The sequence below is a fragment of the Myotis yumanensis genome, unplaced genomic scaffold (assembly GCF_028538775.1).
Source record: "Myotis yumanensis isolate MYYU_CA2020_CCGP unplaced genomic scaffold, mMyoYum1.0.hap1 SCAF_10, whole genome shotgun sequence".
Taxonomy (NCBI): domain Eukaryota; kingdom Metazoa; phylum Chordata; class Mammalia; order Chiroptera; family Vespertilionidae; genus Myotis; species Myotis yumanensis.
This window is the reverse complement of record NW_027223761.1, coordinates 10,296,301-10,309,022: the sequence shown is the minus strand read 5'-3', so window position 1 is coordinate 10,309,022 and position 12,722 is coordinate 10,296,301. Positions and strand designations below refer to the sequence as shown.

The 12,722-nt window shown below is 45.2% G+C and overlaps 1 protein-coding gene and 1 non-coding gene across 2 annotated transcripts in view; both read right to left on the bottom strand.

Moving 5' to 3' along the window:
* The window catches only part of TRIM44 (tripartite motif containing 44), an 83,968-nt gene that overhangs the window by 15,837 nt on the left and 55,409 nt on the right, over positions 1-12,722 (bottom strand). The window lies entirely within an intron of this gene.
* LOC139019137 (small nucleolar RNA SNORA29) lies at positions 9,249-9,384 on the bottom strand. Its single transcript, XR_011473032.1, has one exon. It is a non-coding gene; the product is annotated as a small nucleolar RNA SNORA29 (small nucleolar RNA).

The window sequence follows — 12,722 nt, the reverse complement described above, 5'->3', positions numbered from 1 at the left end:
ATGAACATCACATCCAATATACAATCAGCCAATCCTACTGGTATTGTCATAATTAGCTAGTTTATTAATATTAATAACAGGAAGAGAGCAAAGGGGAGGCCAGACATTATAAGCATGTTCACCTGGGACTTCACCAGGAAGCTACAGCTTCACACAGCATCGTTCCTCCAAGGTAATCAACACCCCTCCCTCTCTCCATCCGGTACTGGGTTACTGGGGGGAGACGGGGGAGATAGGCACACGTGTAGTTAAGTCCGGGTGATGTAGGGGAGGTGCTTGCCTGTCAGTCTAGCCTGGAGAACAGTGGATTGGCTAGGGGTCAACCCCATCAGAAACGCACAGAATCTTGGAAGGTTAAAATCCCCCAAAGAAGAGTTCCCATTTGCTTACTCTTGCTCTGCTTGCTCCGTGACACCCACTCACCCGTGCGCTTGGCTGCTCCTTCTCCATAGTCATGTGGCCTTAAGCAGCTGCATGGCCCATGGCCCATGGCCCGTGGCCATGCAGACCCCGCACGTAATGGACTGCGGCTGGGAACACAAGCTAAGCTAGCTAGATTCTGGACTGGACTGGACTTTAATATGGAACAGAAATTCTGGGCAGTGGCCTTAATCCTGGCCCTGCTAAAGACAAGATTGGGCTTCTTCCATGGCAAGATGGACAGAGATGGGACCTTGGAGGGTAAACCCTTAATTCTGCATCATCAATAAAGCTTTCCACAAAACCTCATCCTTTCATGGGGGCCTCAGGAAAGTTTTCCTCACGGCACCCCAGGAACTCCACTTCCACGGAGAACATTCCCAGAGGCTCTCCCTGGATTCCAGGTCAGTGCTGTCAGATGAGAGAGCACTAGTCTAGCCAGAGAGAGGAAGGGGACCCAGAACACACAGGAACTTGAGCACACCTAACAGGAGAGCCCCAAAGAGAAAGGAGGAACTAACACTGCCGGTCTCCATCCTTGGCATGTCACTGCCCAATCTCAACGAACAAAGCCCAGGGGTCTGAATCAAAGGGCTGCCCAGGCACTGGAAGAAGTAACAGACCCAACGTGTCATCATGTAAGAAGCAGCCGGCCTTTGTCACATTCAAAAGCTCTCCCACAAGCCATTAGGCCTAAAGACCTTATCGAAGTTGTTCCTTTAGTCTAAGGTACTACACTTCTCTGGCTGAGCTCCTAGGGTTAAAAATCAGTAGATGTTACATAGCCTATAGGATCCCCATAAACCACCGGAGCAGAAATGGGTTTTGGGTAAGCCAGCTATAATCTTAGAAGCTGATGGGATGAGGTGGATGGTTAAGTTTTACCAGGGGGAAAAAGAAATGATAATCTTTCACGGGTCAGGACTGGGATATAAATACAGGGTGCTGAAGGGAGCAGTGAACATTAGTAAAGACACATTCTGCCTTCCTCCTAGTTTTTCCTGAAGCCGCCTCTGCGGTCACCCTCCGATGACATAATCCTACCACTTCACACCTGTTTCATCCATCTGGGGAAGAACCTGTTTACGGCTCAGTCTCAACATAAATCAGATGTCATAAGTTTATGTATGACACCTGGAAAGCGATGGTTCTCCTTTGGCCCGATTGGTGGGCCCAGCCAGAGCAGGCAATCCAAACGGTCAGAGGGCATTGCGAGGATGTTTCCTTATTACTGAGTGAGGCCCAGTCACTCTCTCGGGCTACACGTTGAGGCCCAGCTGTCAGCACTCTCCTAGGCTCCCTGCTGTCAGACTCTCAACCCTGGCTTTCCAACTGAGAGGAGCAGGAAGAACACAGAAACCAAGGTTTGAATCCAGTCCTTCCACTTAATAAGTTCCGCCTGGGGGAACAAAACTTACTCCACTGGGCCTCAGTTTCCTCACTTCTGCCTCATTTCCTCCACTGGGCCTCAGTAAATCGGAGTCCACGATTCACAGGTTCTTTATGAACATAAAAGTAGATGGCACATGGAAATGCGCATGAAGCGACCGGTTTTCACACGAAAAGGTGTGAAACACAGCCTGCCTATTCCAGAGTTAATGCACATGGTATTGTTCTCTGCTTCCTTCCTGGACTAGGTGACTCCCAGGCACTCACATTCTGAGTCCCAATCAGAATTAAACTTTACACAGGATAATAAGCGTATCAAATGGCTCTTCTACACCAGCATGAGAAAGTAATAAAAAGTGTACAGACCTTTTGCTTTCCCCACCCACTCACTACTGACAACATCCCACTGCAGTCTTCACTCAGCTCAGCACAGAGGGGTAGGAGGGAGGGAATGACAACAAAATAAATATTTTATTGGGAAAAAGATGAGAAAATTCTTTTAACTTTTTAACTTATTTTTAAGTATATTTTTATTGATTTCAGAGAGAGGAAAGGAGGGAGAAAGATAGACATATCAATGATGAGAAAGAATCATTGATTGGCTGCCTCCTGCACGCCCCCTGCTGGGGATCAAGCCTGCAACCCAGGCATGCACCCTGACTGGGAATTGAACCGTGACCTCCTGGTTCATAGGTCAATGCTCAACCACTGACCAAAGCCAGCTGGGGAGTTGTTTTTGTTTGTTTGTTTATTTTAAATACATTTGCTGTGAGACAAGAAAGCCCCTACTAAAGATGATAAGTCTATTACAGAAGTTTAAGAAAAGCCTATGGAACTGCTCATTTTACGTTCAGCTGGAAAGAGAAAACTCATTTCCTTCCCAAACTGCTTCTCCAGTCTCTAAGCCCCCCTGCTCCCCTGCCCCCCTGCCCGACTTTGTTGAGATGTCATTGACATATAACATTGTGTAAGTTTAAGGTGTACAGTACAATGATTTGAGACACTTATTGTGAAATGTCTTCCACAACAAAGTTTCTTATGTCACATCTTCACCTCCCATATTCACGGGCTGTTGTTATGCTCTAGGTCTGATTTCGGGCAGTGCTCTGAGCCCGGTGGGGGAGGGACCTGGACAGCAGACCCTATACCTGTCTTGCCCACTGAAGAGGACGGAAGGACCAGGCTTTAAAAAGGAGGTGCGATGCACAGTGCAGCCTCACAACCAAGGGAACACTGGTCCATGTGCAATGCAGGACGATCACCCACTCAGCTCTGATTTGCTGTAATTGGCCGGAATTGTCACAGCATGGCTGTAAAGGGCACTCTCCCAAGGGGCCAACACCAGATTCTCAAGTTAGGCCCAGCCCTGAGCTGTGAAGGCTGTCTAGAGGGGAGGGAGGGGAGAGGGGGGAAGGGGGCGTGGCCTGAGCCCACGAATCTGACATAACTGCATACCAGAAGCTTTCTTCTCTCTCTCATTCCAACTCCACTCTGGTAAAGAACAGTAATGGCATTGAAATCCACAGATAATCCTTAAAGCTCTGTGGCAGCTCCTCCTAAACTCCCCCTTTACAACTGTCGGTTTTAACAGCTGCTAACAAGTCATAACAAGAACCTTTCTTGCTCCAGCCTCAGAGTATCAATATCCTTTCTCTTTCTCAGCCCAAATCGTAAATAGCTTCAGGTCTACGACTTCCATACAGGCTGACCACTCGTCTCTCACCTGTCAGGTCAGAGTCCGGTCCTCCTGGTAGGGCCGAGGGGCACTGAGAGGCCACTGTTTGTGGGAGTGGTGGGAATGTAGGGCACTGCGGGCTGGGGACCAGGTGAGAGCTGGAAGCAGCCTAATGAACACACAGGTGTGAACAGTTGCCAGGGAGGCGAGGCTGGAGTCCGAGCTGGTGAAGAGGTGCAGAATGGTGGCCTTGAGCGGTGAGCCATCTCCACAAACGGGACAGCTCATTGAGAAGGCCAGACTTCAGAAGGTCCAGGAGGCCAGGAGGTGGGGTGCAAGGTGAGCAGGAATAAGGAGTTCGGGCTGGAGGCTGAACAGTGGTGGGCTTTGGAGGCCTCCTTAGGAAGGCCTGTCTGTGTGGTTTGCGGCAAAGGCCCATCATGTTCAAGGGAGTCACACAAGGTTGAGCATGAAGCACTGTGTGAAATCCGTTCCCCTGGCACGGATCACCAGCCTCCAAGGTGTCTCCTGTGGTGCTGTTAACCCAGGCACTGCTCCTGGGCAGGGGTTGTGACCTCTCACAACCCTGATTAGCAGCCGTGTGTCTAAGATTTGTGAGACAAAGGCATAAGGGATCAGCATCCCCACCCCCACTTCTTGTACCTGTCACCTTCCCCTGACGAAGGCAGTTACAGGTTTAAAAAGAGTGGGGGGCAGTCTAGGCCCCCAGGTAGCAGACCCTGGAGTAATGGATGTTGGCTCTAGTGCAGGCAGGATGCTCCCATGGGGTTCCATGTCTCTTGGGTGTAGCAGAGGCACCGCTGGAATATAGCTGGCCTCCGTTCATTACCTTTGTTTTTGTTTTGTTTTGTTTTGCTTTACTTTGGGTTGGTGTTAGTTACTTAAGAATGTCGGAGTTTGCTGATATCATAATCCCTGCCTATCACACTTCCAGGCACACAGGACAGAGGATGTGAAGGCGATGTTTGGAGCTACTCCTCCAGCTGCCTGCCAGCTGCCCAGGGACCCATCACCTCATCACCTTGCTTTGCTGACACAGACCTGACTCCTCCTCCAGGGCCCCCTGCCTTCCCAGAGGTCAGTCACAAGTTCACATCCAGCAACAAGCAGCGATACAAATGGAGTGCCTGCTGGGAATATCTTTCTAGTGTCAAGCAGCCATTAAAAGCACTTAAGGAAATCACAAAAGGGAGGTGAGAGAATACTTTGGGGAGAGTCACAGGATGGGGAGGGCAGAAGAGAAAGCCTCAGCCCACTTCCTACCTTAGAGGGGAAAACAGGCTATAAAAAGCAAAGTTGATGCTAAAGAATGGACCTGCCTTGGGGCCCAAACAGTTCAGGGAGCCTGGAAAACTTGCTAACACAAACAGAGTAAAAGAACATTTTAAGGAATTATGCATTTTATTATTTTTTAATTTTTATTGAATTTATTGGGGTGACATGGTTAATCAAATTATATATTGGTGTCAGGTATACAATTCTGTATATTGTATTGTGTGTTCACCACCTCAAGTCAAGTCTCCTTCCATCACCGTTTATCCCCCCTTTACCCTTTTCTACTTTCTACTTCCCCTCTACACCCCTCCCCCTGCTCCCTCCTTCTGGTAATCACCATACAGCTGTCTGTGTCTATGAGGTTTCTCCTCTTTTTTTTTTTTTTTTTTTGCTTAATCCCTTCACCTTTTCACCCAGCCGCCCTCTGACAGCTGTATCTATGAATCTGTGCTATTTAGTTTGTTCATTTATTTTGTTCATTAGATTCCACATATAAGTGAAATCATATGGTACTTGTCCTTCTCTGACTGGCTTCACTTAGCATTACTTTCCAGGTCCATCCATGCTGTTGCAAAAGGTAAGATTTCCTTCTTTTTTACGGCTGAGGAGTATTCCATTGTGTAAATGTACCACAGCTTTTTTATCCACTCATCTATTGATGGGTACTTGGGCTACTTTAAATAACGCTGCAATGAAGGCAGGGGTGCATATATTATTTCGAATTGTGTTTTGGGTTTCTTCAGATAAATTCCCTTAGGTGGAATTGCTGTGTCATACCATTTTGAATTTTTGTGAGGTAACTCCATACTGCTTTTCACAGTGGCTGCACCAATCCGCATTCCCACCAAGCAATTGTGTATTTAAAAATTTATTCAATGAGCATGCATTACCGTCGGTACTTATATATACTCTCTCATCCAATTTGCACTGCATGTCTGTGAAGAAGACATTATGAATCCTTGTTTAGAAGTGGAAACTAAGGTTCAGAGAGGTCAGTTATTGCTCACATTTGGGGCTCAGGTATGTCCAACTGCAAAGCCAATGTTCTTCCTACCAGAAAGACTGTGGAGCTGGGCTGTGAATCCTTGCCATCTGCTTCATTCTGACCTACGGATTGGTGGCTTGTACTCCTGGGTTAAGTAGGTACAAGTGGGGTGTCTGTAGGGCACAGTGGCCTTTCCTGTCCACCTGATTAAAGGAAGAGTAACCTGTCTATCTTAAGTGGGCTGATGGACTCTTTCTTCAGTCTTCTAGCCATCAGTAACCATCTAAAAGGAAGTACTGGGAACGGAGATAAGTAGACCATGTAACCTTGGGAAAGTCACTTTCCTCTCTGAGTTTTAGTAACCTCATCTGTCAAATGGGCCCAATAAAACCTATGTAACAGAGTAGTTGTGACACTAAAAAGATATCTTATTAAGGTCCTTAATATTGTATTTGGCACAATGCACATATGTTATAAATGATAGCTATCATTGCAATTTCTGTTTTACCTCACAGAAACAGGTTTGGAAAATACATAGAGTTGAAAATAATTGTTTAAGTCACAAGTTTGTTTCATGGCTACGAATGACTACAACAACAGAAGGGCAGGGGAAGCACAGGCAGCCTGGGTTCAGAAAAGAGAGCCACATTCTCCCAGCTGGTCCCTTCCCTTGCTGTTCCGTCATCTTAGACTGAAGCACAGCTGTTTAAAGACTCGGAACTCATACTACACATACATATGGTAGGAACCTTGAGCATTTTAAAAGTCAAAGACACGTGTAGGAGGAATTAATGCAAATGGCTTTGCTGCTTGTTATATGGTCCCCTGAAGGCGCATTTGTTAGAGGAACTCTCTCACGGTGGGCAGCTCCTCGGGAGGGCAGTTTGGGCTGGTTCCCGGGCTTGCCCGCCAGCTTAATTGAGCAGATAACAGTGAACAGGAGAATCAGGCCGATCCTGGGGCCTTGTCCTGGCTACTCATTCTGACCCCAATAGGGGCACAGAGACCTAGAGGTTCTGACTCAAAGCTGCTCTGGTAGTAGCTGCACCCCCTGCTCTCTGTCCACAGAACCCACAGCCCATGCTGCAGGGGGGCAGCGTCTATCTCCACCCTCAGTTCTGCATCCTTTTCAGAAAGGCTTTTTGTGCTGAAGCAAGACTAACCCTGCCCCAGGGAGAGAGTAAAATGTGCTTCCAATCACGGGCCCTGGGGGAAGGGGTGAGCAGTGGGGCAGACTGCCCAGGCATGCAGAGGGCTGTTTTCTTTTAGCAAACACAGCAAGCATTATTGCCATTTGAATTTGTAATAAAAGAGAATAGGAGGCTCAGAGATTCCACTCGGAGTTAGATTCATTTGTGTTTTAACTAATCCCCCAAACAGTGTTTTTGGTTCGACATAATTTCCTGTAAGATAGTAAACTTTGCAGTACAGGACAAGTGTTAGTAGAGTTTTGGCATGAAGGAAGCAAAGAACAGTAACTTCTTTAAGGTTATTGCATTGGTCTTACCAGGGCTTATATTTCTAGGTAGATTTGGCAAACTAGTTCTTTCAAGTCTGTTGTTCAGGTATTGACAGCAGAGTCAGGGATGCACTGTGTAACAGTTAAGGCTCTGGAGACCCAGAGGGGAAAGCACAAAATTCCACAGCTAGTTTTTCATTGTAGGTTTTTCAACAGTAAAAAAGCTGTTGAGATTTAAGATGACTTACAGCTATAGAGAGAAATGTTCTCTTCCAAGCCAAATTTTAGAAAGGCTCTTTTTCTTTTTTGTTAAACAAACAACACATTTCCAGACTCACTGGTATATGTGCACGTGGCATATGTGTATATGCACACATACATATGCACACACAGACACACACACACACACACTCACACACTCACACAAAGACATACCCTTTCTAACTTCAGTTTGCAGCCTCTATTCCTCCTTTGATTTGCCTTGTAATTCCTGAGTCAGTAATCCTAATCTGTGTAGCCCACTTTTATTAAGGGGAAACTCCTACATATTTAAAAGATTTAGCTGAAATAGGTGTGGCATAAAAATGTAGAATTTTTATAGAAATTTAGTAGGATACTCTTGTATTCTATAAACCACCACATCGCTTCCTTTTTAATTTCCAGAACCCTTGCATGAGGAATCATAATATTGGTTCTTATGGGTTATTTTCCAGGTACCCTTTCACCTCTGAGATCCCAAGCCTTGAAAAGGATATGTTTGGCATAGATATACCTAAGAAGCTATCTCCTGGAGAATCCCTTATAGATAGACAGGCTAGATGTCTAGAGCATTATGGCACACATATTGTTTCAAACATGGGGGAGGCAGTTTCTTGGAGAGCTGAGTACAAAGGATCTAATTGCCCCACAATCTGGCATTTCAGACTTTGATAATCATCCCTCTACTTCACAGACAGACCCTCACCATAAATATCAGTTCACATCATTAATCTCAAACTGAGCACATTCTGCTCCCCAGTGGGCCTCTGTCTAACTCTTCACCTTCGACCCCAAGAAGGCTACGCCAGTGTGTGGCTGACTGACAGGGCGATTACTGGCACCAAACACATCGGCAGCCTTGCTGGCTGTGCACATGAACATAAGATCATCTTGGGGTACCCCAAAGTCAGTCTCTCAGTCAGCAAGGCTTTCCCTCTCCCCTCTCTAATGAAATCTGACTTTAATTTGTGCCCATTACCTCGGCCTACACACCCACTCACAAAGAAACCTGCTTGCACAAGTTTGCTGCTATGCACAGCAGATTACCTCTATTGTGCCCTTCCAGGAAAGGGCCATCTCTCACTTCAGGCACACACTTCATTCTGACCAAGCATTCTCTTTGCTGCATAAATGCAAAAACATATGCACACACACAGGGTGTCCCTCATTTCCTCTGGAGTAATGAGAGCCTGGGCAATACTTTAAGTATTCATTTTCCAACATAAATTAGAACGGAGTATCGCAAATACCAGTGACATCTGCATGGATCCAGAGTGTATTCATTATGGTCAGTGCTATTACAATGAAAGGAAATGCATTCTAATGGCAGGACATTTGAAACAATGTGTTGCTGGATTCTGCATCCATAAAAGCCATAATGAAGAAACAGGAGCATGTCAAATAAATTAAAAGGAGTAACAGGGACATGGGGTAGCTTCAAGGGCTCTAGGCAATGTCAGTGAGAAGGCACATTCACTGATGGAGCAACAGAGAGAGTGTTAGAATGGTTTGGAGATAGAAGAGGCAAGAAGAGCATTGGGCTGGCGTTCTAGAGAACTGAGGTTTGAATCCTGGCTCTGCTATGTGCTAGCTTTGTGATCCGGGGCATGTCAGTATCTCCTGCCACCTCACATTGGTCATGTGTAATACCAGGGCAGTCCACCTTGCAGGACTGTGCAAGGAGGAAATGAGAGAACATATGGAAAGTGCATGGCAGAGAGTCTGATGTATAAGCCTACAATGAACACTGGCTTTATTTTATTTTTTATTTTCTACTCAGCCATTTCATATAGGAGGGGGATACAAATAAATCCTTCTTAGATCATGGCACTTTTAATCTACTCCATAAGCATAACCACTAAAATCTATTATTAGGAGAAAATGTGGTAGTCAAACCGGAAATTAAACGTTCGCTTTTGTTTTCCTTTTTGTTATCACTAAATAAAGGTCCAGCTCTGGGATTTTAGGCATCATTTAGATCTCCAAATCTCAGTTTCTTCTTTTATAAAGTAGAGCTAATAATACCTGCTCTTCCTACTCAGGAGCTTGTTATGAGGGCCAAGTGAGATAAAATGTGTTTGGCAGGTATTATTGGTTGGCTGACTTAGTCATTCCCAAGTAGAAGAGTTATTTGCAAACAAAGCTAATACTGCAGTTGCGGGGGGGGGGGGGGGGGGGGCGGGGGGGCGGGTGTAGCCCAGCTCAAGACCATGAAGCAGAAGGATAAGTCTTCTGGTTTAGGAGGGTTGTTCATTGGCAAAGTGTCTACTTTTCTGATTAACAGAGATGTGCCCCTTCTTCTGACCTCTTTTTTATTCCTGAAAATGCATATGATATCCAAGGCTGCAGCGCTTTTTACATCATAAGGAAGCAAGCATGAAGGAAAAGCTCACGGAGTCTCAGAGCATGAGGCAGCACTGACATTAGCCACTGAACCTCAGCCAGCACTCAGTCACCTCCCTCCAAATGTACTGCGTGAAACAAATAAACCTTCCTTTGTTTAAGCTACTGATACCAGAGTTTTCTCCTCCTCAAAGCTGAACACAATTCTGATACAACGCATAAGTACTCTGGAGAATTAAAAGCCCTATATCTAAGTACATAATCATTTTTCTGCCAAGATGATCATTCCCTTGGACCTCTCTGGCTAATTTATGTATGCCCTGTAAACAGATTTAGTAATATCTCCTCTAGGAAGCTTTCCAAGACCCTGGGCCCAGCTGGACTGGCATTTCCCCCACCCTTCGGCCATCTAAGGTACTCCATAAACCCTCTATCAGTACATGTTATCCTGTTTTCTAATTATTCATTTACTTGTCTCTTTGCCCTACCAGTTAGTTAAAATGTCTCAACAACAATGATCCCTATTTTAGCCATTTAAATTTTTTTCTAGCACTTGGCATATACCTGGCACACAGTAGATAACTCATTAAGTATTTGTTGAAATACTGAATAAACCAACAAAAGAATGATCTGAAAGGACGCGAAATAAAGGATAAACAGCCTGGGGTGCCTTATTAGCCATTCATATTTTGAAACACTGCAAATAGCTTTCTAATTCCTGTTACTGCTTTCAGGAACTCTGGATTGGGAAGTGTAGGTCTAGGCAGTGATTTTTTTATTGTTTTAAAAGTTATTCCACTTGACCCTTGTTTGAGTTCATGACATTCCTCTACTGGTACTCCCTACATTATTTTTATGCTGTGTATTTAGTCCATACTTATCTACACAAATATTATTTTCTTCTTTGTTGTTTTAGAATTTATCCCTTGTAATAACCAAGACATCCTGGGAATAATCCCATTTGGCACCAAAACAAATATTCACGTTCCCCAGCGGCTCCCTTCCCAGGTGTTTGAGCAATGTCCATGTGACAGGGGCTTCTGGGAATTTCCTGCTCACCCTGCCCTGTCTGGGTCCTTACCATCCCTGAATGCAGTGTGCAGCTGCCAGGGGTGGGCCTATAATATGTGGCTCTGTGTCCCCTCTCTTTCTAAAGCCAGTTTGTCTCTGTGACTTGTAGAGATCACAGCCTTCTTAAAGTATGATTACTAGTCCCACTGCCAGAAAAATAATGTCAACTACTGGAGCATTATCATTCACACTACAAATCAGAAACATATTCATTCCACTGTTATGAGCGTGTTTTTAAAAAAGTCCACAAGGTGAAGTGGTTTCCTTGACAGTCGCCAGTGTCAAGCCTCAGGTCTGAACTCTCTGTTCCCCCTGCCTGCAAAGCTCCCCGCGCCCATTTTTGCCTGGCTGGCTCCTTTGTTCTGCCAGGTTTCAGTTCAAAAGTGACCTCCATAAGCCATCTTTGAACACCTTATCTATAGTACCTTCTTCTCCCCAGTCCCTTCCTGTCAGATCACCCTGTTTCATTTCCATCCTAACACTGCTAATCTGAGATTATTTTGTTTATTTAGTGTTTTTTTCCCCTTCAATCTCTTCCCACAAGAATTAACTTCCACCAGAGAAAGGATCTCATCTCTCTTGTTCCTCAGCAACAAGAGCCGTGCCTGGCATAATGTAGGTGCTCAATAAACATTTGTTGAAAGTGAGTAAGAAGAAAGCAGGCAGTGTGTGTTCACTCAGCACTTGGCTGGCCTTTACAGAATTTCCTTTGGGGAGTGGGGCTAAGGATGGGGTTGATGGCCACCATGAAAGCTCAGGGGTGTAAATTTGGTTGGGAGGCTAGCTGGAGTTATAAAAGAGCCAGAGTCCTGGTCCTGTCACTTACAAGATGTACACAAATTGCACATATCCCTTAATCTCTCTGCGCTTCAGTTTTGTCATCTGTGTAGTAAACTGTTTCAAAGGATCGGTGCCACAATTAAATGAGACAGTGATGGCAGAAAGTAAATAAATTAGTTCCCCTCTGCCTGTCCCTTAAGGCTGTAAAAAGAGGAAGAGGCCCAGAAGCCCTGGGAAAATGCCTTTTCCCATTCAGGCAGTCACCTTAGCAACTGCAGTGATTTCTCGCAGAGAAATTTCAACCTGCTGTACCAGGGAGTCTAGCTCACAGGCCAGTTTTGAAATCCTGAGTCATTCGCAAGGCCTTGAGCAAGAGTTTAGCTCGAAAGACTATTAGAGATTTATTCCTTGCTCCCCAGTCTTATATGAACTTATATTGAACTTGAGCTGTTTTCCACAGTGGTAAACTCGTACATCTGCTTTAAAGCACTTTGGGTGCTGATTCTGCCCCATCATGTGCTTCTTCTGGTCTCATCAAAACTAGAGCATTCAAAGCCATCAAAAGCCTTCGTCCTACGGCCTGATAGGGACCCTTTTGGTGCCATCATCCCTGACTGCTATTTACCTGTTTGAACACAATTAATTCCTTACACTCAACTCATTCTATCTATTCATTTACTCATTCAATAAGCATCAAGTGAGTGCCAACTGCATACATGTCCAGCCCTAGTAATAAGAGTCACCATATACTAGCAGTTATTACATGTTAAACACCATGCTTGACTTATGAGCCTCAGGCCATTCATGCCCCACAGGCACTATGATTATCCCATTTTCAGATAAGAAAATTGAAGTTGGAGAGTTTAGGCAAATCGCCTAGGTGGGTAATAAAAGGCGGGTCAGCACTCTAACCTAGGGTTTCTGCGACACCAAGCCCCATTCTGTTCACCACTGTACTCTAGTAAGTAGGTCTTGAACATGCACTTGGTACTTATCAGGGTGCTGGATATGTTGGAGAAGGAGAAGATAAGAGTTATGTTTTGAAC